The 25757-nt window shown below is 36.3% G+C and overlaps 1 long non-coding RNA gene across 12 annotated transcripts in view; it reads right to left on the reverse strand.

The window, feature by feature from the left end:
- Positions 1 to 25757, reverse strand: part of LOC106019051 (uncharacterized) — a 351120-nt gene that overhangs the window by 93338 nt on the left and 232025 nt on the right. The window contains exons 13-14 of one of the 12 annotated variants that reach the window (XR_011810793.1): positions 19602 to 19674; positions 15459 to 19231 (exon numbers count right to left, since the gene is read on the reverse strand). The exons of the other annotated variants lie outside the window; for them this stretch is intronic. This is a non-coding gene — a long non-coding RNA (uncharacterized lncRNA). Of the gene's footprint in view, positions 1 to 15458; positions 19232 to 19601; positions 19675 to 25757 lie in introns of those variants that run through there. 12 annotated transcript variants of the gene reach the window in all.

Here is a 25757-nt window from a genome sequence, read left to right on the forward strand (position 1 = left end):
AAACTGCCCAGCACTGATGGACCCCAATGTCTTCAAAAGCAGTTTCCCAGAGGACCTTCCTAACTAGTTCCCTCAGCAGCCTGAAGTCTGCTCTCTGCGTATGCAGAGTTGAAGTTTTGGTGACAGTTTTCCTCCTCCTGCCACCAAAGATTTTCAACTCTACTACTTCATGGTTGCTCTGGCTGAGACAGCCACCAGTCACCACTTCACCCACAAGACCCTCTCTGTTTACAAGCAACAAATCTAGGAGGGCACCTTTCTTAGTTGGCTCCCTCAGTACCTGTACCAAGAAGTTAGAAGCAAGGTTTGTTTTTTTTTGGTTTTTTTTTTTTTTTTTTTTTTTAATCAATCTCCTAGTTTACATCTAGAAAGTTGAAGTCACCCATAAATAAATGAGAGACCCTTCATCAATAAGTGAAGGAGCAGATCGACCATATCTGAAAATAAACAGTCCATCAAAGACAATCCTGACTTATGTTTATCACAACTTCTTGGACATAGCTATTTGATCCAAGGGTCCATTTTTACACAGCTTAGCAGTGTAACCTTGTCTTGGGTGCTAAGACTACTTCTAAGTTGCAAGAAAGATTTGTGAGAAACTACACAGAGCTAAGCAAGGTACGAAGGTAAAACTGCAGGGAGAGGTGATGCTGTGCCCATAATAGGTAGCGCCTCCCGAATTCAAGAGGAAAAATACCAGTATAAGAATGAGCCATATGGGGAAAAAAATACATTGATTTGGAAGATAGCAACTCAACAATGATATTCAGCCTGTTTCAAGAGAAAAAAAAAAAAAAGAAAGGAAAAACAGTGAATTGTTCTTCTTATATAGATATCTGTGACACGGCTACAACAATCCCATATTCTGGCTATTTTCTCTCTGTACCTGGACAAAAAGATTAGAGCCATGTCATATGTTCAAGAATTCAAGTTTCTGATAGCAAATTGCCAAGAGAAGACTAATTTTGTATTAAAACCAAAATAATTCAAAGCCATTATTTAAAAGTAAGAGAGTGGGAATCTGCTTAACATCTATTAGAGAAAAAAGCCAAATTTTCTATTTTCTGTTGTACTAGATGACTGTTTAAAACCAGCATTTTACAAGACACTGTTTGAGAAAATTGTTTTTTGTTTGTTTGTTTTATTTTTGTAAGCATACGAATCTAGTGGAAGAATTGAAGTGCTGAAATATTGAAAAGGGAAGAGAAGTGGGCTCTGCGCAGAAAAATGTTTCCTATAAAACTCTATACACTACCAAAATTCCAAGAGGCATCTTAAATCCATCATTTCTATGCCTATTAACTCTTTCACAGTGACATATGGCAATTTAAGCAGATCAGAAATGGGAAAGAAAACACATGATGCATCCAGTATAGAATTTTTTGGGCAGGAGAGAGAAGATACCGTGGTGAATACTGAATAGGCACTGCGTCTTACAGTTATGTCTCTCAAGGTGATTAAAATCAGTCCATTTATTTTCACTGATCAAGCGCACTTCAACTGCACTTTACCAAAAACTGCAGAAATTAGTCAAATTATGAGTCAAATTATGTCCTCTACAATAGCATCAATGGTATAAAATGATGAGCATTTGAAGCATGATTCTCTGATAGCTTAGAAAATAAGTGGATCATTACTCCTTGTGAAACACAATAAACCCAAACTCCCAGACTTCATGCCAGACCCAGGGGAAGCACCTGTCTTCTCCTTGCTCCCATACTGCCTGCTTTCTCAGACCAATGACCATAAAGGCAATTTCCACACCTACCACCAACCAACAGTCAGACAGTGGGCCAATATTGAGAAAAGCTGGGGATGCATCGTGGGAAATGTACGGGGGAAGAAAAAAAAAAGTTTTATTTTGTAAAGTTTCAGCTTTTAGGCCTTAATGATGTTTAGATTGAGCCCACAGTTTGCATCACGAGTTCAGTTTCAGCATTAAATTTAGGCTATGGCTACCAAAATTAAGGAACAGGTGAGAGGTTATAATAATTTAAGTTGCTCACTTGGGAATTATCTTTGTAATATGGGTCTTGAATTTCAAATTAGCGACACGGTACTTAGTTTATCATGACAGAAAGGGTGGTCGCTCAAGTGCTGTACAAAGCCAAGGGCTTCAGTCCTATAAGCCCTGTGATGATGTTTTATGAATGGTGCTGAGTCTATTGTTTCCAGACTAAGTAGTCACCATTATATGGTGAGTTTAAATCTAAGGCTGCTGGTAGCTCCAGTTAATACAGTATGCACTTCATCAAAGCGAAGTACTTGCGAATGGGTCCAACTTTCACTTATATTTCAGTCAAAATATGATAATTAAAGAAAGGACACACTACTCTATAGATTTTTGTTGACTACCTAATCTATGACAAGCTTTAAATAAAAGCATTGTAAATTATTGATATTCAAGTAGTTGCTCTCCAACTTTTATGTAACACGCTTCCCTGTCCTGTCAATAAATTTAGCAGAAGGTTACATATATTGAAGTTGCAGTTGTGTCAAAAACAAAGCTGCAGCCCGCTTTCCTGGATGTGTTTACATGCATTATTATAGTTTAATCTGCTTTCTAATTTCCTAAGCAATGCATTTTTCCTCCTCTGTCATTTATTTTGAGTGCATCATGCTCACAAATGCTGATTACTTTTCTGCTAGGGATTTTCACCATCTGTGCTAACACAGTTGTGAGAGAGTCGTATACAATAGGAAAAGGAGATAATAGTCATTAACATGAAACAACAAGAAAAGACCTAAATTTGTAAGCTCCAACTTTGCCTACAGTTTATGATTAATGAAAATGAGTGCTTACTGAAAGCTGATTATGTGTTTCATTCTGTGTGAAGCCTGAGGGGCTGAGGCTTAGAATGCTAAAATCCTTCAAATTCCACCCAATTTAATGTCCCTCTCAAATTACTTTGTGGATTGAATCACTGAATCAGCAAAATCAGTGCAATAAAAGCCATTAGAATAGATTTTCTTCTGTCTTGCTAAAAAAAGTAGCAGTAGATGATCACAGCTGATGAAGCAGGACAAGACAGCACAGCACCCTCAGAAATATCCATTTTCTTTGAGGTCTCAAATTCACAATTTTCAAAGTATTATTTGAACTCTCAGTTCAGCTTAGAGTTGAGGCAAAGGCCATCCTTCAGCTCACTAGCTGAGGACACAGGACAACCGTAACGTGGTGAGAGCTGTGCTCATTACTGCTACAGGAGCTGGGGTGCAGAGCAAGGAGCTGCTGGGAAGGGAGGGACACCTCCCCAGGCCCACGCAGCCCTTCTCCAGACTTCCAGCTCCCTACTTCTCATTACCTTCATTCCTCATGGGAATTTTTACCTGTCCTTCATGCTCAGATACAGGCACAATTCAAACTGGTCTTGAGTAAGCTTTGTACTGATGTTTTGCGACTTATTTTCTTTCATCCTTTTTTTTTTTTTTTTTTTTTTAATGCATGCAACAGTGCATCTCCCTGCCAAATAAACAGGACTAAGAGAACACATTAAAACATAAGCATAAACAGTTAGAAGAAACAAAATGAACACACAGGAAAAACACATACACACACTCACAAATCCACCATAATCCTTTCCCACCCCCTCAAAACAAGAACACAATCCATGGCTGTTTCGAGAAGGTCTTCATTCAGAAAGAGGAAGGCTACCTGGACACAAATAGCTCTGTGCTTTTTATATGACATTTCCAGTTAAAGGTATTGCAGATGCCTGCGACACCTTCAAGATTTCTATTTGGAATCATCAGGAAAATGGACAATATCACTCCTAACCTTCATCCCCCGAGATAAAGACTTTGTTTATCACAATTTTCAGGCACAGACAAAGCATACCGGAAACATGTCCAACGAGAGCACAGATAACATTTCTGTAGCTGTCCACTGAGGATATCTTAGACACAGAAACCAGCATTCACCTTGTAGCAATTGAATTCCTTTGCTGTTAGAAATAACTAACAGTTGTTTCTAATCCCATTGTTTATTAGCTCTCATGTCTTCTATTCTGCTCCTCCTATCTCTTACAGTACACTCACACTGATGCACCAGCTGGACTTCTGTACAATTCTTTCCAGCTCACAAAGGCAGAGCTTTAGCTGCCACAAACCAGCATTGCAGCATTGCCCCTTAACTTTTTTTTTTTTTGATCAAATATAGCAACACCTTGTAAAGTAGCCTAGGAAAGCAAACAGCTGCCTTGATGTGTTTCAGTGATTTATCAGGAAACTGCGATTAATTGCAAGGAAATCAACAGATTAAACTGAAATACTGCCTGTTTATACAATTAAGGCCACAACTGGAGAAAAGCTCTCGAAGAACATCCAGCATCAGGTTATGCTATGTTATGTCATTGCCACAAGTGATGTGAACACTCAAAGGTCCTACAAGCTGCTTGAGGTTAGCAGCCAGACCCAAAGCAGAGGCTGGCCACTTATAAACATGGCAGAGATGACATCTGAAGAGATGACATGGGAGAGAAGGAGAGAGCGCCTCTGTCAAACAGATGCAGTGAAACAACTACCTGTCTCTAAGAAGCTGCCATCCCTCCCACCTCTGCTTCATTTCCAGTCTTGCTGTTGCCTCTCCTGTGCCGGTTTCTGACCTTATTAAGCTCACTGCAATGAGCCAGAAGAAGATAAGAAGTAAATAGTTTCCGGCTTGTGCAGTGAGTGCTTAGGCAGAGGGAGAAGGCACCGTAAAATGAGCAGTCAGCCTCACCTCACTCCTGAAACTTCACCCTTGGGATAAAACACTAGATTCGTTGTTGTTGTTGCCTTTTTGTGTATGTGTGTGTGTCTGTGTGTGTGTGTGTTTTTCCCTGTTTTTTGTTAGGTTGTTTTTTGATTTATTTTTTTTTTTCAAGTAATCAAGTATGTTACCCAATTAGATTCCTGTTCCTCTACCAGGTCCTTAAGAAAAATCTAATTATGACTGTGTGACTGACAACCCCACAATAGCTCCATACTTCAGTAATTTATTCTGATACTTTCTTTTTCTTTCCACTATTTCACAGAACAGGAAAGTACTTTTGAGATGTCTATCCTAGAGAAAAAAAATTAATAACCCTAAAAAAAACGTTCCTTTTCTTATACTCTGAAAAATGACAGGCTATAATCCAACATAAAGGGATCTAAATTAGAGTTAAAATAAAGTCTTTGAATTATTTAATGATTAGGGTATTTAATGGAGTTATTATTTTCAAACGGCAGAAAGAATCAGAAAATTCAGAATTATCTATATAAAATGCAGTAACAAAATATCACATTACAATCTCAGTCATGCAGCAACTAAGTTTAGAGACAACAGAAAAAGGCAAATATTCTCTTTTCAATCCTTTTCCCTGCCTCTTTAAACCAAATCAATTAATCACTCTGGGATTCTAATTAAATAAAATAGACATAAAGGAAGTACACTACAAAAGGAAAAACATTTCATGTCCAATATTTCTTGCTTTGTAGTGTTCAGATAAAACACTTAAATCATTTCATTGCATCCCACTCAGGCACACCCAGTCCTTTAACACAATCCTTTTCAATGCCTTATCTGTACTCTGAGAAAATCCTAACCACCCACCATGTATTCAAATGATCTGCTTTTCACACTCTTAGAACAATCAATACTTATAGGCTTAAGTTATAACCCTAAAAATTTAAATTTTAGTGAATTTTTGGAAATGCATTAGAGTTCTTGGTATAAACATAAGCACTGCAGAGTATGCTAACACTGCTTCACTGCCTGCCACAAGAAAATCTACAATATTAAAATCAATGTACTTTCTATTTTATAGATCTGTTACCTGAAATATATTCTCAGATCTATACAGACAGTTTTGTAGGAGAGCTTAATTCCATCAGTTGTATTGCACTGAGAAGAGTTCTGGTGCCTTCAAGAAAGGACTACAATGGCAGACTGCTCGCTACCCTGCAGAAATCTCCAGGGCAGCTCTGCCATTATACGCCTGCTTTGTACAGGAATACCAAAGCAAATGCTTCTGTTTGAAACATTCAGTTGAAATTCAGCTGAGGGCTCTACAGTTCTTGGACTGCAGACAGGTTGTACGATTTAGCTTAATAAAAAAAATTACTTGCAATTCCACACTGTTCCAATTTTGCACTGACTCTCAAAGAATGCCATATTTGAACTATGAAAACAGTCCCACAATTTGTGCTCTGTCATTAAAAAAAAAAAAAAGTAAGGTGCAGGCAAAGTTGTTCAAAGTTTCAGAGTTGCATGAAGCCCACTTCAGTCCATCAGGACACAGCAAATGGAGAATTGGTTGGTTTTTGGTGGTGGTGCTGTTCCTTATTTTTTTTAAATTTTCTTCTTTTTTTTTTTTTTTTTTTTTCTTTTTTAAAGAAAAGTTAACATTCTGAGAGAATTAAATCTGGAATAGAATTGTGTTAAAAGTATCAATAAGGATGGTTATTTTAAAGACTTATTTAATTAAAAATGGCCAAAGAGATCAAGCAATTTTATTTCTTTAGTTTTAGTGCCATACAAATAACCACACAGACTACCAGTTAATTAATATATAGAGAGAGCAAAAAATCAGTAAGACCTCAGAGCAAGACGAGGTCAAATGTGATTTTTTAACAGCACATTCATTGTTACAAAGCACCATTTGATTAATTAAATGAATACACGTGGGAAAAAATAGTTTAATATATATACTGTCCATCACAATGCTTCTAATTTTATTCTGTTCATTTTGCTATAGCTATGTGCAATGTATTATATTGCTAGGCTAATGAAACTGTAGTAAAACCAGCCGCAGTGTTGAAACTGCAGTCATGTCACTAATATTACAGTAAAATATAAAGCTTTGTTTTGTTTGTAATTTTTTATTCTACAAATGAAATGTACTTTTCTTTCAGAATAAACACCTTTATTATACCCTAGTATTGTAACAGAGCGCTTTTTTTTTTTTCCAATTATTTACCTTAATTCAAGAATATTTTTGCAATTTGATTCTCAAACATGAAGTTGTTCATTAGTATCGCTTAATGCCTCCATAGCTTTCTATAAAATCTTGGAATCTAAGTTTTTTAATTCCTGCCCCTGATACCAGAATGAGAAGTGCTGTTGTTAGAGTTCTATTTTTGTGGGTTTTGTTTGTTTTTTTGTGTGTGTGTGTAGTGTGTTTTTTCAGAACCCTGCTAATGAGGGTTTCTTTAAGGAAATTTTTCCTGAAACAATTAAAAAGGGGAAAAAGTACCAAAAAAAAAAAAAGAAAAAAAAAAAGGAACAAAAGGTTGTGGAGTTTTCAAGAAACAACTACATTATCCAGAGCCTGTTTCAGGAAAATGAAAAGAAGCTAGCCATTTCCAGGATTCATATGATTAAGCTCCATTTAGATCACCAATGATCTTCACACTGACCATATAACAGATACTTTGCTCCAGTCCCTAAACTTCACATTTATATATTGTTTCTGGGGCAGTTGTGGCTATCCACTCAACTCCTATCACCCTGCTCCTGTTAAGGCACGATGTACTCAATGATGTCATGAAATGAATGTTGAATTTATAAAGCACATTGTTCTCTAAATTTGAAAGATTCAGACTGCAACAGCAGCCTACTGTACAAAGTAGATAAAAAGCATGCTAACAAACAGCCTATAAGACCAGATTTGACTGGTCCAGCTGCTTGTTGTACAAAAGCTCCCAACTTCCAGGATGTGCAGCAAGGCCAGGCTGTTCATTTGGAGCACAATGAAAAGGGAACTTCAAGACCCTGCTGCAAAACCTGAGTTTCCAAAAGAAAGAGCCCATTCTTGAAGCACAGGAAGCCTTCAAATTTCTTATCAGGATCCACATCCACCCTTGGAAGATTTACCAGGAGGAGAGCCCCAGCGCAGCCACAGCTCCCAGGAGTCTCCTGATGTAGGCCAAAATTTTAACATATTTCGTTCTTGAGAAATAAATAAAAATCTCCTCATCAGGAAAGGAGCTGAGATGTTGAATTTGCAAATATGGAAGTACTTCATTTTGTATGGTTTGCTTGGCTTCCTTATAACTCAACATAGATTTTTATGAAATGATGGAACAAATGAAAATCTAATTAACAGGAAAGACTCAGAAATATGAAATACAAGATATCCTACACCAAACTCTGGCAGAAGAGTCCATCAAACAATAGGAAGAAGAAAACCATTGATAACATTGCATTAATAGCTGTCAGTAGTCTTATCATGAGGTCGTAATATTAACAGTCAGAAATGTTCCTGTTTTAGTCTCTGTTTTTCCTAGTATAAAATAGTCACGTTGTAGGACATATGCAATTCTTTCCCTTTCCTATCATGACTTGGAAAGTTCTTGATTAAAACAAAATCTTTAGAGTACAAATTAAGAGAGTCATCTGAAGATTCAGAATTGATTTTCAGTAATTCCTGTAAGCCTGGAGGGACTCCAAAAGCAGTGGCTATATTTAAACTAGTCAGGGAGATGACTCAGGCAACCTCTGCAACATCAGAGGTCCAAATAAAGTAACAAGACTCTTCCATTCAGAACAATTAATAAAGCTTTTAGCAAGATTACATAAATTAAGACAGGCAGGTTTATGGTAGCTAGAATTTGGTTTAGGCAATAAAGGCTTTGAGGTACATAGGTGAGAACCTTGGCACTTCAGCTCTCTCCTAAAGGCTGGATCACAGCCAGGCTTCATTTCCTAGGAATTACCACAATAAAAGGATCCCCAATGAATTGTTAATTGTGCCCTGATTACCTGACATTATAGGAAACAAAATGCAGCTGGGATGCCTAGCTCACATCCATTACCTTTCTGGTACCATTTTCTGGATTACATTCTAATACACAGGAGTGTTAACGCAATAGCACAGCACGCGGTTTATTTCAGAATTGATCCAAAAGCCAGGACCTACTGATGCGGTGAGGAGCTTTAGTGCCACTAAACTGAACAGCAGATTTTTAGCTTCACACAATTTAGACATGCATTCCATGTTTAGCTTTCTGCCTAAGAAAAATAAATAAATACATACATACATACATAACTTGTGGCCTACCAGAACAGTTTATAATCTACACCTAGCAGTCCTAGAGACAGGCATGGATTCCACAGTTGCATGAAAAGGGACAGAGCAATATTGATTAGAAGTGCTGCAGAAAGCAACTCTAAAGGAATTTCAGATAACAATTACTGTAATTACTTCTCAGGTGGACCAGTCTGGTCTAAACCATCCCCAACACCTTCAGCTGTGATTGCAGCCACAGGAACTGAAGATGCGCAGCAGGACATTAACATCTTTTCAGACGTGGCCCAAATTAACTTGCTCAACATCACTTCAGCAACAGCTAAGAAACTACCTTTCTCATTTAATGGAACTGTTTCACCTTCATTTGCCACAGTTCCTCATTTTAAACTTCATCTTTTACTACAAATTCTGCGCAAAACATAATTACAACACAAAGAAAAGGTTGAGATGTTCTCCTGTTAGATCTCAAAACCCTATGTAGTCATAACAGAAAGGTTAGTCTTATAAGAGCTACCCTGTCAAAACTAAGCCAAGTAAGACAAACAGCTGTAAGATTTTCAAGGGCTATTTTCTAGCTCTTTTGTTGGTATTTATTTTAGACAGATATTGGCAAGTACTTCTAGACTTGCCCAAAAAGTAGAGTTAATCAAAACTTTCCAAACATCATTAAGGATCCATCAAAAATTTCAAATTGATTTTAAAGAGGATTCATTCAGCATTCATGAAATATTTCAGAGAGCTTTTAGGAGTTTGCATACAAGTAGAAAGGCTAACATAATGACTCCAAAGCAAATCGGCAAATATGCACTTATGTTACAAGTAGAGAGATCTGACTGTATTTTTAGCCAAGAGCATTGGCAGGCTACTGTTACCAAAACTCATCTTACACAGTGGCATAAATCCAAAAGGACCTCTTCACAAGAGGAAATACTTAGCCTTGTTAACATCACTAAAGGGATCAAACTGAGCAAAATACAACATCTTCAAAATTATTAAGCTATTAAAAGGTTATTTATAGAGAACAAAGTATTTCTTTACATTAAAATCACTATCCCTACTCAAAATGTGACCTTGACTATTTAAATTTCTGATAAAAGCTAAATAGTAATCATGTCTGTCTCAGGTTCTGGGGGCAAGACACAGAATTTCAGCTACTCTAAGCAGTGGGTGGAAACATTATTTGGCTCATATTGTACAGTTGAAATGTCAGACAAACATGTTTATTTTGCCCTAAGAATTCCAAGGGATCAAGTGACCTATATTGCCCCTACGACTAGTGGTATTAAAATTCAGTTTTGTACTGAAGCTCAGCTTCTCCATATCATAGGACATTGCAGCAATGTGGCATCTCAGGAGACCTCAACGTGGTCAGGATAAAATAGAGCAATGGTCAAGAAACTAGTCTTCCAATGATGAAAGTATGAATGGAGTATTACATTTAAAGTAACTTCCCAGAAACCGAAAAATAACGAACTACAAAACACAGGTCACACTTTTTAGCAACGGGAAAAGACATTGACTTCACTTTTTTTTTTTACAGCTTTCATAGTGGTATCCTTACAGATTAGCAGGTTAGGTCAAGGGAAACAGATGAATATGCATAGTGAATGAAATTCAAATGCATTTGTAGTTATGCTACTCGCTTTGCAATAAAAAGATAGACTTATATTCCATTTAGGCTAAAGTCAGAGGAAAATATAGAGAGGTAAAAAAGAGTTAAATATGTAAATTTTGAGAACCCAGGGTAACAGAAAATTTAGGTATAATCTTTAAGAAATGAAGATAAATACGCTATTCCTGGGGAAATGGTAACTTCATAGATTATGTCAAAGATTAAGACATGCATAATTGATTTAGCTAGCTTAAGACAAATGAGACACATGGGGAGCCAAGAAAGTAATAGTTTTAAGGAACATCCATTAAGCTTAACTAAGTAAAATACAGTTTAGAACATGCAGAGTAGCTTCTGTAATTTAGATGTATTCAGTTTTCATATTTTCATTAATGGATACATTTAAGGCCATGCTGACAAAGGAAAAATTCTAGCTTCAAAATATAAATCCATGGGAAAAAAAAATATACAAGGCCAGATCAATTTGCCATTATGAGCTTAGGGACCTGTTCACACTATAATATTGATGATAAATGTAAATTTGATCCTGTGCTTAAGGCATGGAACTCGAGAGAAAAATTTACAGACCAATAAAATTCAGCCTGTTTGCAGACTCATGGCACAATCAGCTGTGGTTTTTTGGTTTTGCTTAAGAATATTTTTGCAATTCAAGATAATACACAGAATCAAAGTGATTTGTTATTTGTGTTCCTTAGGAAAATGTCTTGAGTGCTCTACCTTCCAGTTGGGCATAGCTGTTCAGTGTGGATAGGTGATTCTTTTTTCCTCCGGAGACATAAAACAGGAGGATTTAGCTATGAGGTAGTTATAGTATCACAATATATCCATGCTGTCATTATTGGTGTTTGCACTCTGAAAACCTTTCCATCTTCATTGTTTTGTTTTTCCTTATGAGCAAATCATTCTTCAGTTACAGCCAAACATATTTTATGTGTGTGTGTGTGTATATATATATATATATAAACACATAGGTTTGCCATTCAGTGAGGTTATGCTGATCCTTCTTTGCAGAACCAAGTTCACCAATTATTCAGGAATTGTCTCGTTCAGTTTGGAGGAAAAATCATTGGGTTCATTAGCACTAGCCTTTTCACTGCCATTACATACATGCATTCAAGCCCTACATTTTGAAGAGAAAAGCTTAAACTGGGCACCACCATGGAACACCAGACTTCGTGCAACAGATGAACATACTGCAAATCATAAAAATCACATCAGTTGGTAAATTGGATGTTCCCAAACTACAGTCAGATTACTTGCAGAGAGTATAAAGATAGTACATCAGGAAACAGATGTTGTTATATACAATATTATAAAGTTGCATCAAAAGCATTATTTATTTTATTTCACCAATAGTTTCTATTCTAAACATATCAGGATTACCTGGATTAATTGTAAACCTAAACCTGAGAAGCTGCTTTGGACAGAACTCCTGCTAGCCTTAATGATCCATATATGCTATTGCTAACAATCTTATGAAGTAAATTCCTTGTACATAGCAAAAGAATTGCTATACAGAATCACCATTGTTGTATCTAGCAAATTCAGCACCATTTGATTTTTCTTCTTTATAGCTGGGGACAGCTAATATTACTGCTCAGCAATTTTTGGTTTAAAGGTTTGTCCACCTTGAGACATGCTCCTGAGTATTATATTGCCTCTGCTTTCACCCTCATGCTCCCAAGAAAGACGGACCATAAAAGCAGGAACGTTAAAAATAAATATATATACGTATAGTCAAGTAATCTCAATTGTTTCCTCTTGCTTCTCCTTGTAGCTGCAGTTGCTTTTCAATAGTGATGTGGTGAAAAACAATTGGTTTATTATATGCTTTTCTGCACAGCAACTTTGTCTCAATTAACACACCAGCCACCCAGCGTGCCATGAGTTTGATTAATCATCACCACAAGGCAGCTAAAGCTATTCTGATGGCAATATCCAGAGCAGTAGTACAGTACGGACACAGATTTGCTAATAATACAAGAACTGTAAGGATTGCTGCAGATCAGTGAAGAGTTTACTGTGCAAGAAAAAGCTAAAAAAATCATCTCTGAATATTGCAATTTGCAAATAAAGTGAATTGCTCACAATTAATGTTTATAATTTGTGACAGTGCACAGCTCCCACATTTAAGTGGGATATAATACTGCATATTTTGGATACGTTGTTTTTTTTGTAGATTTAATTTAGATGCATTTTGATTTAAATAAATCTTGATATTTGTTCTGCAGTTTTAAGTGAAATAAAATTTAAAATAATTATTACTTATAAAGAATATATAAGTCAACAAAGACTACAGTAGTTAAACAAGCACCCACTGCACACAGCCATGCTAAGCTATGAACTTGAGCTACTCCAGTGCTTGCTAATTTCAGGTAAGGTCAAAAAAACAATCTGCTGAATAAACATAACGTAAGCTAGCTGGGTTAAAGCTTGTTGTTAACTTTCTCATACATTTTTGTTTTACTGAAAGCTACCAAATACGTTTTCTTCCTGACAAATATGATCACCTAATCAGTGTGACTACTGGCCACTTATCATTTATGACGTTAATTGGCTTGAGCACTACTGATTTATATCAGCCAGATATCTGTCCCAGCATCCTCAGAAGAGATGCATGATCACTTGAAAGTAAGGTTTTAGACTTCCCTTCAGATATAATTAGCCATAGCACTTGGAAAGAATATTTTTTTTTTTATTATTATTTACTCCACAATAGTAGTGATGTTAAAGTGTCACACACTCAATGGGCACAGGGACTATGTTCAAAGATGTGGTAAGTACAAATTTTAGAGTAGCACAATTGTTTTCTACCCTAAAAGACAAATTCACTGTTACGTACTTAGTTATTCCAGCAAAGTCAATTTGTCTCTTCTGCTCAAAACAGTCTTTAGGAGGGCACATTTCGCAATAAAGCGTTTTCATATAAAGCACCTTATTTAGTATCTAAGTAGTAAGGTGGAAATAAAAATTGCTTGGGTGAAGTGTTTATTAGATTCCAAATAATTCTTCATTTTGCTCAGAGTGACATTATTTTCCATGCACAGTAAATTAGAAGTATGTTATTCACCCAGTTCACTCATCTTCCTGGACTATAATATTTGTCTGTGCTTGCTCCATGAAAAGCTTTGTTTCTGCAGACAGCCTAGCGCAGCTAATGAACACGTCTACATAAACACACAGAGGTAAATTATGTAAACAGCTCTACCAGAACTTTAAGGGATATGCTGGTTTGAGTTTGTTAAAAATACCTTAATAAGCAGAGAGGAAAACACTGTATTAGTGGATGAGCATCCTTCTCCCAAGCACCGCTCAACTTCCTATAAATGCAGCTTATTGCAAGGGTGGTGATGCAGATATGGCTTCATCAAGCCTCACCTCAGCAATACCCTCCAGCACTTCTTCCAGTCTAATCCTGGCCATCAAACTCAGCCAACCAAGCTAAACCATTAGTGGACTTGTTCCTCTGACTTACAGAAAACATGTTTGTTCGCCTGTCTAGGCAACACATTTCACATAAGACAATTTCCCATTGGTCAAACAGATCTACACTTTGGTTAAGTGCTTTGTTTTTTGTAGTTTTGACTCCAGCAAATGTAGGAAATTTGAAGTTCATTATTTGTGTTTGTGTGTGTGTGTGTGGTTGGGGCTTTTTGTTTATCTTTTAACATAAGTGTTTTGCAGATATTTTTGGCCTCCTTTTACAACCCTGGAGAAACCAAGCAGTCACATTTCATATAACTATTCAGATACTTTTAAAAATAGAAAGCACTATGAAAAATAAAATTAAGGGAATACCTAAATGTTCTGGTAGAAACACAAACACTAGTGGGCACTATGAAAGCTCCTATGAAAATGTTATATGTAGCAGAGGTTTAGTATACCACCTGCAAAAGGAGGAATTTGTGAAGTGGTCAGGCCCAGAACAACCTCAAAAAGGCCAACTCACAGCTCAATGCATGGTCATTGCAAAAACTTTATTAGTGCATTTTTTTTTGGAAACTTGGTGTTTAGATGACTTAACTCTTGCCTCAAGAAGTAAAGCTGGAAAAAAAAAAAAAAAAGATACTGCTATCTCCTAATTATCTGGTGTCACGATAGGGAAAAAACCAGACACACACAACCTATACCTGCTCATATATTTGTAGAGATTTTATACCTAGTAAATTTAAAAAATTAAAGATGCTCCAGACATTTCTGGTCTATTTATAAGAGCTTTATCCCAATAGGATCCAAGCAAAATTTAATTTTGCAAGTTTGGGAGAAAAGCAAGTCATCGTAGATGTGTAGAGAGATCCTCTGAAATATGTTGAGCAACTGTAGAAGACAACTATCTTGGTATACGTAGTGCCAGTTGGGCAGATAGCTTCAGTTAATCCAGTGTTCAAAACAAGTGCAAACAAATTAGATGGTAGCTTTAAAGTACTTTTAACACTTCCTAGAGAACATGTAATAGGAGATCATGTGGTGCCAGGTAAACAGTGTGAACTTGTTAAAGACTCATCTCTGCCCGTCCCTCCCACCTCATAACTGATCAGCCATTTACATGGCTCTAGATCAAACCCAGAGGCCAAAAATGGTGTCCTAGACTAATTGAATTCCTTATTCTATTAAAACTGCTTTCCTTAATGCTTACTCCATTAACATGTTTGCAAGACTAAATCAACAGTATAAAATCCAATGTCTTTTATAAAAAAAATAAAAGTTTCCAGGAGTAAACAGTGAAAAACAAATTCAGCAAAACTGAGAGGTTTTTGTTTGTTGTAGTTTTTGTAGGTTTGTTTTTTTTTTTTTACTTGAACTTATTAAAAGCTTTCCCAATGAGTTTTAAGGGAGGGTCATCTAGTTTTGCAGTATAACAATACAAACAACACACTCCAGATGTAGGTTACTTTTTCATCTTCACTATGTCAATTGCCAAGTCTAGGAGTTGAATATGATCACTGTAGTTGCCAGATGTATCTGAAGTAGCTCCTGCCCCATAAATCTGCTTAAAGAATGAAGGGGCGAGTAGACATTTGCAAACATCTCCACAGGACCTCATGGACCACTTTAAACCTCACAGAGCCCCAGGCTCCTCAATGAATCTTCTGGTCTTCCATCTTCAAATCTCACAGTTAAAAATTTTATCCAAATTCATTTATTCATATTTGTACACACAGATGTATATGCTAGGAAGAATACGCACAAATTCTGAGTGATACAGTTAAAATCTTTTTGTGTAACACTCAATTTGTCACCCACTTAACCAGCTAGTTCTTTGTTTAGCAAATCTCAATGCCAACTATGCTCCTGGTTTCATACATATTTTTGTTCACAGCATGATTTTTATGAAGCTGTAGTCACACAAATCCATTTGTTTATTTTAATAAGGCAATCTGCTTTAATACTAATATTATTTAATAGTCAAAGAAAATATCCTTTAATTATACTGTATTAAAAAGAATAAAAGAAACAAGTTAACTATAAGACATATGATTAATTACCATATAATGCAGTTTGGGTAGGTACAGCTGTTCAATGCTTAAAAGAAGACATTTTGTCTTAATTACTTGAGAAAACATTAAATACTTCCTGTTCTATGAAATCTGAGTTACGAAAATCTCATATTGCTGCATTATTAACAGTGGCACAATGTTTACATTGGTACGGCTATTGACAATGTACGAGGTCCTTATGTGAAGCACCATCATCTCATCTCCCCTTTACTACAGCTGCGTAGGACAAAAGTGAACTGGAACATCAAGTTTGTCAAGTTATTTCCTTGTCCATGACAACCTGACCCTTAATCAAATTTCTCCCATAAAATACCTGACTGCATTTTACAAAAGTACCAATTGCCCAGTTATCAGCTTAATACATAAAACATTTTACTTTCTTTTATTATGAATTACTTTAGTTGCATACTAAGAAGTATCCTTACATGAAATTGACTAAAAACGTTTAAAGATTAGGGGTGAACACCTTGCAATAAGAAAAAATAAAAAGGATTTTAAAAGTATGATCCCCTAACACAGTAAGCCTACATGAAATGATCCCATGAAGTCAAAAAAATTATTTTGGTATTTAGAGTTCACTTTCTGTTGTCTGTTCTCATATCTGATGGCACCCCTCAATAAATACACTGTAATTTTCACTTATTCAAATAAAATTATTTAAAGATTAAAAAAAAAATCAATCCTGAAACTTATTTCTAAGCAATATGAATGTTTTTATGACAAAAAGTAAACCTGATTTTTTGGGGGGAGTAGCTGTGGTTAAACACTGCTGATCTTGCAGTTTTCCAGTGAGGTCTGGAAGAGCTGAGGTAGCACGATGAAAAACATACTTTTTTTTTTTTTTCATTAAACAAGCAGTCAAGCAGCATGTATTAACATACTGCCTATTGTACCTCAAGTTCTTCTGAGATCTAGGAGTCCCTGGCTGATGGCCCAGTAAGTACAAATTTTTCAAACTAGACAGAAGTGACAGTATCATTTACAATCAATTTTTGTGCTTGTTGAAGACATGCAAGAGCTGTCTTCAATAGTCATTTCTCTGTTTTTAATCTGGATTTGGTCTTGTCTGTCCATAATCCAATCCATTTAACGCATCAGTAACTTCTCAGACCAGTAGCAGTTAATGAAGGGTGCTCAGGAATTCCAAGAATTAAATATGGTATCGACAATTAATGTTTACCAGAACATGCACTATTGATCCCACTGTACATGGCTTTTTAGTCAACTGCAAACATCACCACCACCAAGTGAACCACCACCACCTTCTACAAGACACTTGAAGCTGCATTTTTAACTCAAAATATTATTTTCCAAGACTTGACTAGGCATGAAGCATGCTTGAGACTCATTTTATCAGAGTTACATGAGGCCTTTTTTATGCCCTTGTTGTACAGAAACATAAGCACATTGCTTCCATCCTTTTCCTCAACTGGTCAGTTCCTTGTCCCCAGACCAATTTTACATATTTCAGAACTTCTGCACTTGTCCTAAAACCTCTCAGTCTACTCCAGCTTTTTCTTTGTTTTTAATCGTTTCATTTAAGACTACGGGACACAAAACATTCACAAATCACATCCTTACAAATCACAGCGTTGATCATACGGCATCACTTGTGTTGTCACCTGCATAGCTAATGTTACACACAGTAGTGCAAAGGGAATACAGGCAATGCAACTTCAGTGAAATGTAAATAGCTTTCATGCAGAATATGTACCAAAACACTGTACTTTGATCTCTCATTAAGAGATATCATCATTTCCTCATATTGTAATATTTAATATTCAGTAGATCATTCCATTTTATTATTTTTTTGTGTTTAAAAAAAAAATCAAACTTTATTAAAGGGTGTTAAGGCTCCCAAACTCAGTTTTGTATTTGTTCCCTCCCCAGTTTTTCCCCGCCATTTAGATCCAGCACATAACTTGGGTCCGGAAGGCTGTAGTTAAAAGGAAAGTTCAGCAGCTTGAAGGAACAGAAGGCTCCCATCACCAGATGATAATAACAATTACAAAGAAGAATTTTATTGCTGCCTGATCATTGCAATAGCAACATTGTGGCAGGATATTATCCCCTGCTTTTTTTTTTTTTTAAAGGAAGTTTTTTTCCCACACAAAGAATAACTATACACTTCAACCTTTATGACTTACTTGAGGCAAAGCAAAAATACAGCCAAGGGAAAAATCGTAAGTTAAGTTCTCCCTCAGTAGCACAGCTGTACCAACAGTACTTAGTAGAGTGCTGCAGACAGTATAAGCTAGGTAAAAGTTCCCTGGGTGGAGTAAATCAACATTAACTATTAAGATCAGATGAACTAGATTCTCACGTCTATCCTTCAGCTCAAGCCCTCATAACATCCAAACACAAATATACTTCATATGTCTAAAACACCCATTATGGGTGTAGTCTCTAATCTTTGGTGGGAGCAAATATAGATGAACATAGGGTCTTTCAGGAAAACTGCTTAGAAATACAGCAGCCACATTCAAGTGTTGACTGACAGAAGCTATTTTAACTCAATTCTTGTCTATTTGTTTATTATTGAAAACAGCATTCTGTTTTCAATAGATTCTATCAGTCTAAAAAAATGTGGTTGGGACTCAGGACAATGGGACTGTTCCCCAGGTAATTGCTTACATGCATTTTTTATCTTGTTTTAGCCTTCCCTATTTTACAACATTCTTGGTAATTCTTGGTTTTGCTGAAAGATCACTTTCTGAAGAAGCTTTAGATCCAATTGATCTGTTGGAAAAACTTCCACCTCCTGTTAAGCAGGTTAGTCACTGGCCATTTCTGACATCACGCAAATATATTATTAGAAAGAAAAAAAGAAAAAATAAAGAGGTATGTGGTAAATATAACCCCTCCCAAAAGGTAGTAACTTCTGGGACCCCTGTAGAGAATTCCACAGCAATCTTCCATGATGGAGTGACCAGAAACCAAAAAGGCTGGTGAAATCTAACACATATGGAATGAACCATAACACAGAGAAATAAGAAACTGTTCTACTGTCCCATAATGCGATCCGCTGATTGCAGGTTCAGTGCAGGGCCACAGGATTAATGTAGTGATGAGCTGCTTCCTTGATAAGGAACCACACATTTCAGGATCTGATTAAGAAACAGAGTTACAGCCAACCAAAGAGAAAACATATCTCACTTCTTGAAAAGAACTGAAAGCTATCACACAAGTATTTTGTAGTATACCATACATATAATGGATGTATATGTACAAATATATATATATTTGTTGCTTTGACTTTTCACAAAACAGGTACTATCCGTCAACAAGCTAAGAACATGTACTGCACCATGTCATCTCCCCTTACTGTTGTCTTAAACATAAATTCTGCTAAAATACATTCACCAATACTGTATTTTCACTGATGAATTAAGTTTCCAGACAAAACACTACACTGAAAGAAAGTTAAAATTGTTCGAAAGAGCTAATATGAAAGAAATTCACAAATACAAATCATACCATATGTCCCATTGTTAAGAGAAAGAGCTGTGAACATGCTCATCAGTTTTGTGAGAGGCACATCATCAAGAACCTGAAAGAAATTAATGGAGTACTCTGAAGCTGAGAGTTATTGACCAAATAGATTTGGAGATCTTCCAGCTTGTTAAAGGTGCTAATGACTCATGTATGCAATTTTTGAAGAAAGAAATGAGCTTCAGCAGTGAGTTTGATTTTTCTGTCAAAAAAGTCAAACTGCACTCAAAGTTGCACATCACTTATCTGTCTGAACGTGCTGAGACACTTTAGAAAAAATTATAATTCAATATTCTCCAAACAATGCGTCTTCAACAAGGCAAAGATACTTGGCTCTTCTGCCTATTGTAAACCCTACTTTTTAAACCAAGAAAATTCATGAGTGTTCTGCATCTCTGTGCTATTAATTCTGCTCCAAACAATGTTTGAGGTACCTACAAAAAAGTGCTTTCTAGTTTCAAGTTAAGTTTAACTCACATTATCAAAAGCTTTTTGATTAAAGTAGACAAGGGAAGAGGCTTGTGGCAATTGTGGTATTTATGCATTTTGTATGCAATACCACAGAAAAGTTTTGCTGCACTAAAACAGACATTTGTCTGCACTGAAACAGACTTTTGTCTGTGATGTTTTCCATGTAAGTGAAAACGAAGTGTGAGAGTTTTGTTTTTTTGTTTATAGAAATTTCTATTAAAACCAGAGGGAGATGATTATGTCTCAGGCAGGAAAGCTAGATGTGTAAAGCAATGGATAAGAATTTTTGCCTATATATTGCTATAAAGATAGATACATCAACCATGCTTCTAGATCTCTGAAAGTATTTATCATTATCACCTGTTTCTATTTAATTTGTAACAATAAATATGGCTTTCAGAAACAGAACATTATAGTAGAAAAACAAAGGAAGACATGGTAAAAATATTTGTATTGAATAAAAAAACAACAACAACAAAAACAAACAAACAAAAAACAACAATCAAGTGAGAAGTTTTCATGAGAAAAAAGTACTGAATTTCAGACCCAAGAGGTAAGTAGGTAATTTAAGATGTCTTGTTTCCAGAAGCCACAGCTGGAAATTCCTTGTTAGCATCCTGTCTCAGGTCACAATATCAGAGGCACACAGGACAGACTAACATAACCAGTTTTCATTATCAGCAACTAAAGATCCAGTGTACTGTCAATGCATTACAAGATACTTCAAAAGATACAAAGCTGAATATAATATACAAATACATATATCAATACCTGTAAAGTATTCAGTTCTGTTTTTTTAAAAAAAAAAAAAAAAAAAAAAAAAAAAAAAAAGGATACAATAGCTCTCAATAGATAGTTCCATTGAAAATAACTTGTAAAGTGCATAAACATGAACAACGGCAAAGAAGAGAGATGAGGTTCCCTGAAAAAAAATCCCTCTTACAAATTCTGGAAATACTTGGTCTGGGGAAACCTTTTCAAAAAAAATCCATGCATAGAAGACACGCTTTAAGCTCAAAGTCCCTACCTGTGTTTAACTAAAATACATCAATGATTGTCATGGGAAAAAAAAAAAAACAACACAGAATAAGAATCCTCTTTAAAGATCATAAATGTGCAAGACAAGGAAAATAAATTTGTTCAAAGAAAGCTTTTCTAAATGAACTTTGAGAGGAAATTGGGAAATGTTTAATCACATTTTGGACTTGACTACTTTTCCCAGTTTATTTTTAAAACCACACTTAACTGTGTAACTTTATCTCAGATACAAGAGCATATAACAGGCTCTTTGATGGCAAAGCTGAGTACAGTAAATTGCTGAACTGTGTTTGATGGAAGTGCTACATGTTACTACTCAGTTCCAAACCTGACTGTCCTACTTACCCAGTGCACAGCAAACTATATCTATGTCTGCCCCATACAACATCTTCAAAACATCAAATGCCATTAGCACATCATAAACTCACTCATATCATGGAAACAGTCATGGTATAAGACTAACTTACAGTAAAAGAATGTTATTGCATGAAATGCTATTGCTGGGTGGGAAGGCAAACAAAATCAGGCAATGATGCTTCAGACTGACCTTTCAAGAAGGCTTTCATGCTTGTGCAAACAAGCATCAATATTCAGACTCCTAAGAGCATTTTCTTTTAAACTTTTTCAAGATGCTACAGAAGTAGACTATTCAAACAAGCCAACTCTGCATGAGCTTTTCTAAGCAAAAGGCTGGATGCACAACCAGACTACCCTTAAATGAAACTGAATAAATGCATGCAAAACACTGTTAGTTTACCATAAGAAATTCCAGCGTACAACTTGTTAAAATTTGTCCTCAGAGAGCAGTAAAACCAACACACGCCACAGACCCTTACAATACCAGGAAATATGAGTTATGTGCAGGAAAATGTAGCTAACTTCACTAATTAATGAGCAGCAGTAGGAACTTTATGATCTACCCACTGATTTATATGAACTAACTCTAGTCAGCTGATACTGTTTGAAACTGCTCTGTGCTGTCTCCAGGCTTAAAGCTGTGTTAATGAGGGCAGCTCTCCCACTGAGGGAACTGACAGCACTGGCATGAAGCTCAAACTTGCTTCCACCTTGGTTAGTATTAGACTAATTTTATTGTCTTCCTTTTCACATGAACCTTCAGCAAAAACAATTCAATATACGGTGATTTGCTAACCATGTTATAGAGCTATCATGCACATAAAACAAAATAAAAGAGTTTAAACACATGAAAATGTTGAGCAACAATACTAAGATAATGGACTTTAATGATCTGAGGCACTGGTATGCGAGGCTATAGCGTTTCACATATACAGATGCTTCCTTATTTTTCCTTGGAAGCTGGGTTTCAAATGCATCTTGCAAAGAAAAGATTTCTATCTATAAAATATTTCTACTGATTCCAAGCCAGAACTCCTTGATGAAGACTAGTGTTAAAAAGAAAGTAGTAGCACAGATTCTTGCAAAGATTTATTTTTAAGAACTGTTTTCAGACACAAGCATCTTTGAAGCATCACCACTGTGACTTTGCAAAATGTAACTAGCACACTGTCCAGACAGCTCCGTATAGTTAAAATGATCTCTTTCACACACCAGCAATACACCTTTTGTGCAAGAGCATGCTACTATTAACTACCAAATCCATTTGTCCCACATGCCCAATGCAAGACAAACTTGTTAGACATACATCTCTCTCATGCAACTTCTTGAACGATCAGCAGGACTTGGATACTCTGAAACTTAAAAATGCATGTGACACAAGCATTTCAAAAAAAGGCTCTGCAAAAAAGAAAAAACTGTCCCCAGACCATAGCAAAGAAAACCCATCAGTGTTCCAGACATTCAGACAAACTCTTTCCTTATTTCCTTTTCACCAGCTGCTCCCTTCCCTCTCCTACGTAGGACTAAAAGAAAGAGCACATACTCCATTTGTTGCTGAAAGTTATCAAATCAAAGATGAGAAAGGTGTGAAAGGACAGTTCAAACCTCTTTGCATTGCATCTCCTACAATATCATTTTCATTTAACGTTAGATTTCACAAACAGCTAGACAATAAATAAGCAGGTGCTATACTTACCATCTCAGCTTTACTTTATACCCAGTCACCAACTTGTTCTGGTCTTCAGGAAACCTGTTAAATGCCTGCCTGGCTACCATTAAAGGTTGTACAATCTTTCTGCTTCAGAAAGCCACCAAACTCCTTCCCCCCACTCACCTTCTCCCTCTATTTCCTCTTTTCCAGCAAAAAAAAAAAAAAAAAATTTCAACGTAGATCTCTCACCCACAGTTTAGCAGGCTGGTATTTAAGTACTAAAGGGTGTGGAAAGAAACCTCGTCAGACCACCTCCACTGTTCTAAATCATTCTATTACACCAACACTCCAACAGGTGTGACCTGAAGCTCATTTAAGTTATGTCCCAACAAACTCAACTTGCTTAGCACAGGTGAAAGGGAACAACAGCTTAAGGGTTTTTTTTGTTGTTGTTGAGCACAGGGTAACCAATCTGCCCAGCTGTAATGCTCTCGGGAGTTTTGTGAAGAAATTTAAAAATTCATCAGGTTAAAAACTGGTGTCAGAAAGGTCTTTGCATGTGGATTTGTATGTATGACAAAGAAATGCTAACACAGAAATAATTCTCATCTTTTGACTCACCCTCAGCAAAGAACTACCTTTATATGTGACCTCTTACCTGTTAATAAATGATTTTCGTTACTCTCCCTATAACACCTGTGAAAGAAGTGCTCCACCTGTAAGTCATTTTCAGAACCTCTGTCTTTACACAGAGATTAAAAAATGCTATTCCCTATGAAAGGAGGGAGAAAAATGCAGAAGTGTAATGGTGATGAAATAGTGGATGAACTCATTAAATCAATTAAATAATAAAATATAATTAAACTTGCTTGCTATTGCGTTATTTCAGGCAACAGGAAAGAAGTAAATGGTATTTTCACACAGGCAGGAGGTAAGCTTTGTTTCACCAACTTCATCCTCAGTGCTTTATTTACTCAGAGGTCCCGCTGCCTCATAGTCACTGAAAGAATAGACAGGACAGATACAGTCCAGTCATCAAAAAAATCTGAAGATGTTTTATCTTAGTTACTGAAAATATTCCCACTGATTGTTACTCATTACTTTGGTAAATAATTATTTTCAAGGAATATAAACTTCATTTTCCTATTTAAAGCTTCTTTCTTTTTAACTTACTCCTTTTCTTTATGATGAAGGTCTCTAACTGTAAGCCACTGTGATTGAACCGGTGATGGAGGGAGGTGTGAACTTTGTTCTTCAACAGAGTTGAAAATCTTTTTAGCAGACCGGAGGGAGCATAGCGAAGGCCCCTGGTTACTAAGTGCACACCTTAATTCCCAGCTCACTAGTGCAGTTACTACAAAGGGTTTGACTCCAGTAGTTACATACAACAGGCCTTTGCTAGGAAAATCTGCAGAAAAGAAGTTGAGTCCTCTTTTTTTGCTTCGCAAGAGTGGGAGAGTTTCTCCAGCTGAGCTAAAGGAATACAAATGTTTTCAACTGTGTCAAGCACCTACCAGGGAAAATTCTTCACCAGACAAGGGACAAATTGAGAGTGGTATAGTTGTCTTAGATCTGCCAAGACTAACTAGTTTTGCAGGAAGATCAGTCAGAGTTTGGGAAAGAGGCTGATGAATAAAATTAGGGTAATCAAAATCCATCAGAACTCATTGCTGTATTTTTGTAACATAGCTGTATTTATTTACATAACCAGAAAAAAAAATAAAATAAATTTTAGGTATCCTAAAGTCATTCAGGAACAGGTCTACAGGCTCAAAATGAGAAACACAAGACATGGAAAATAAAAAAATAAAAATAAAAAATTGGGCTCAATAGTTGAATACAAGAGATGGCTTGCACATTGGTAGATGGAGATAACAAGTGTCACATTGTTACTGTAAAAGACCAGTATTACAGGAAAACCAATTGCCCTGAACTTAGGGGTGGGTCTATGCAATCATTCCTCTTTTGGCAATTGCACTTTACATCTTCTGAAAGATGAAAAAAAAAATAAACTAGAATGAGTTGTATCTGAATAAATAGGGCCTTCCCATATGTTGGAATATAGGCCAACATATTTAAAACCTGAAGCCTGGAGAAGCAACCAGAAAAAAAAAAAAATCATATCCAAGTCTACCTGTTCACTATGTTCTATTCCACTGAATTTCTGAGTTAAAGCAAATTCTGCCCAGTACTCTCCAAGCCCTAGAGAGATATTTATTTCATCCCCCTCTGATGCTGCACCTTTCTGCAGAGACCTAACGACTACTGCAAATCACTCGTGTTCTGTAGAATGGTCTTTCCCTGTGCCCAACAGTTCCCAAGGGAAGAAAAAATATCCACCCACTGCTCTTCCCCATGGGGCTTTTTCTTCCCCAGTCACCTCCTAGAAGCCTGGGATGTAATAAGAACACTCAAGTAAAATCTTCCCTCAGAGTTGGGATTAGCTGAAATACCATAAACAACACAATAACTCAGTGGGAATTGTCACTTATAAACACACGCACCTAAAATAGGCATAAGTATCATCAACTAGAAAAGGATATGATTTGTAAACTGAATATGTATCTGGGAGAGATTTGGAGCTTGCAGGCACACCCGCTTAAAGCATTGCTGAGGCTCATTGC

Source organism: Anas platyrhynchos, chromosome 7 (genome assembly GCF_047663525.1).
Source record: "Anas platyrhynchos isolate ZD024472 breed Pekin duck chromosome 7, IASCAAS_PekinDuck_T2T, whole genome shotgun sequence".
NCBI classification, from domain to species: Eukaryota; Metazoa; Chordata; class Aves; order Anseriformes; family Anatidae; genus Anas; species Anas platyrhynchos.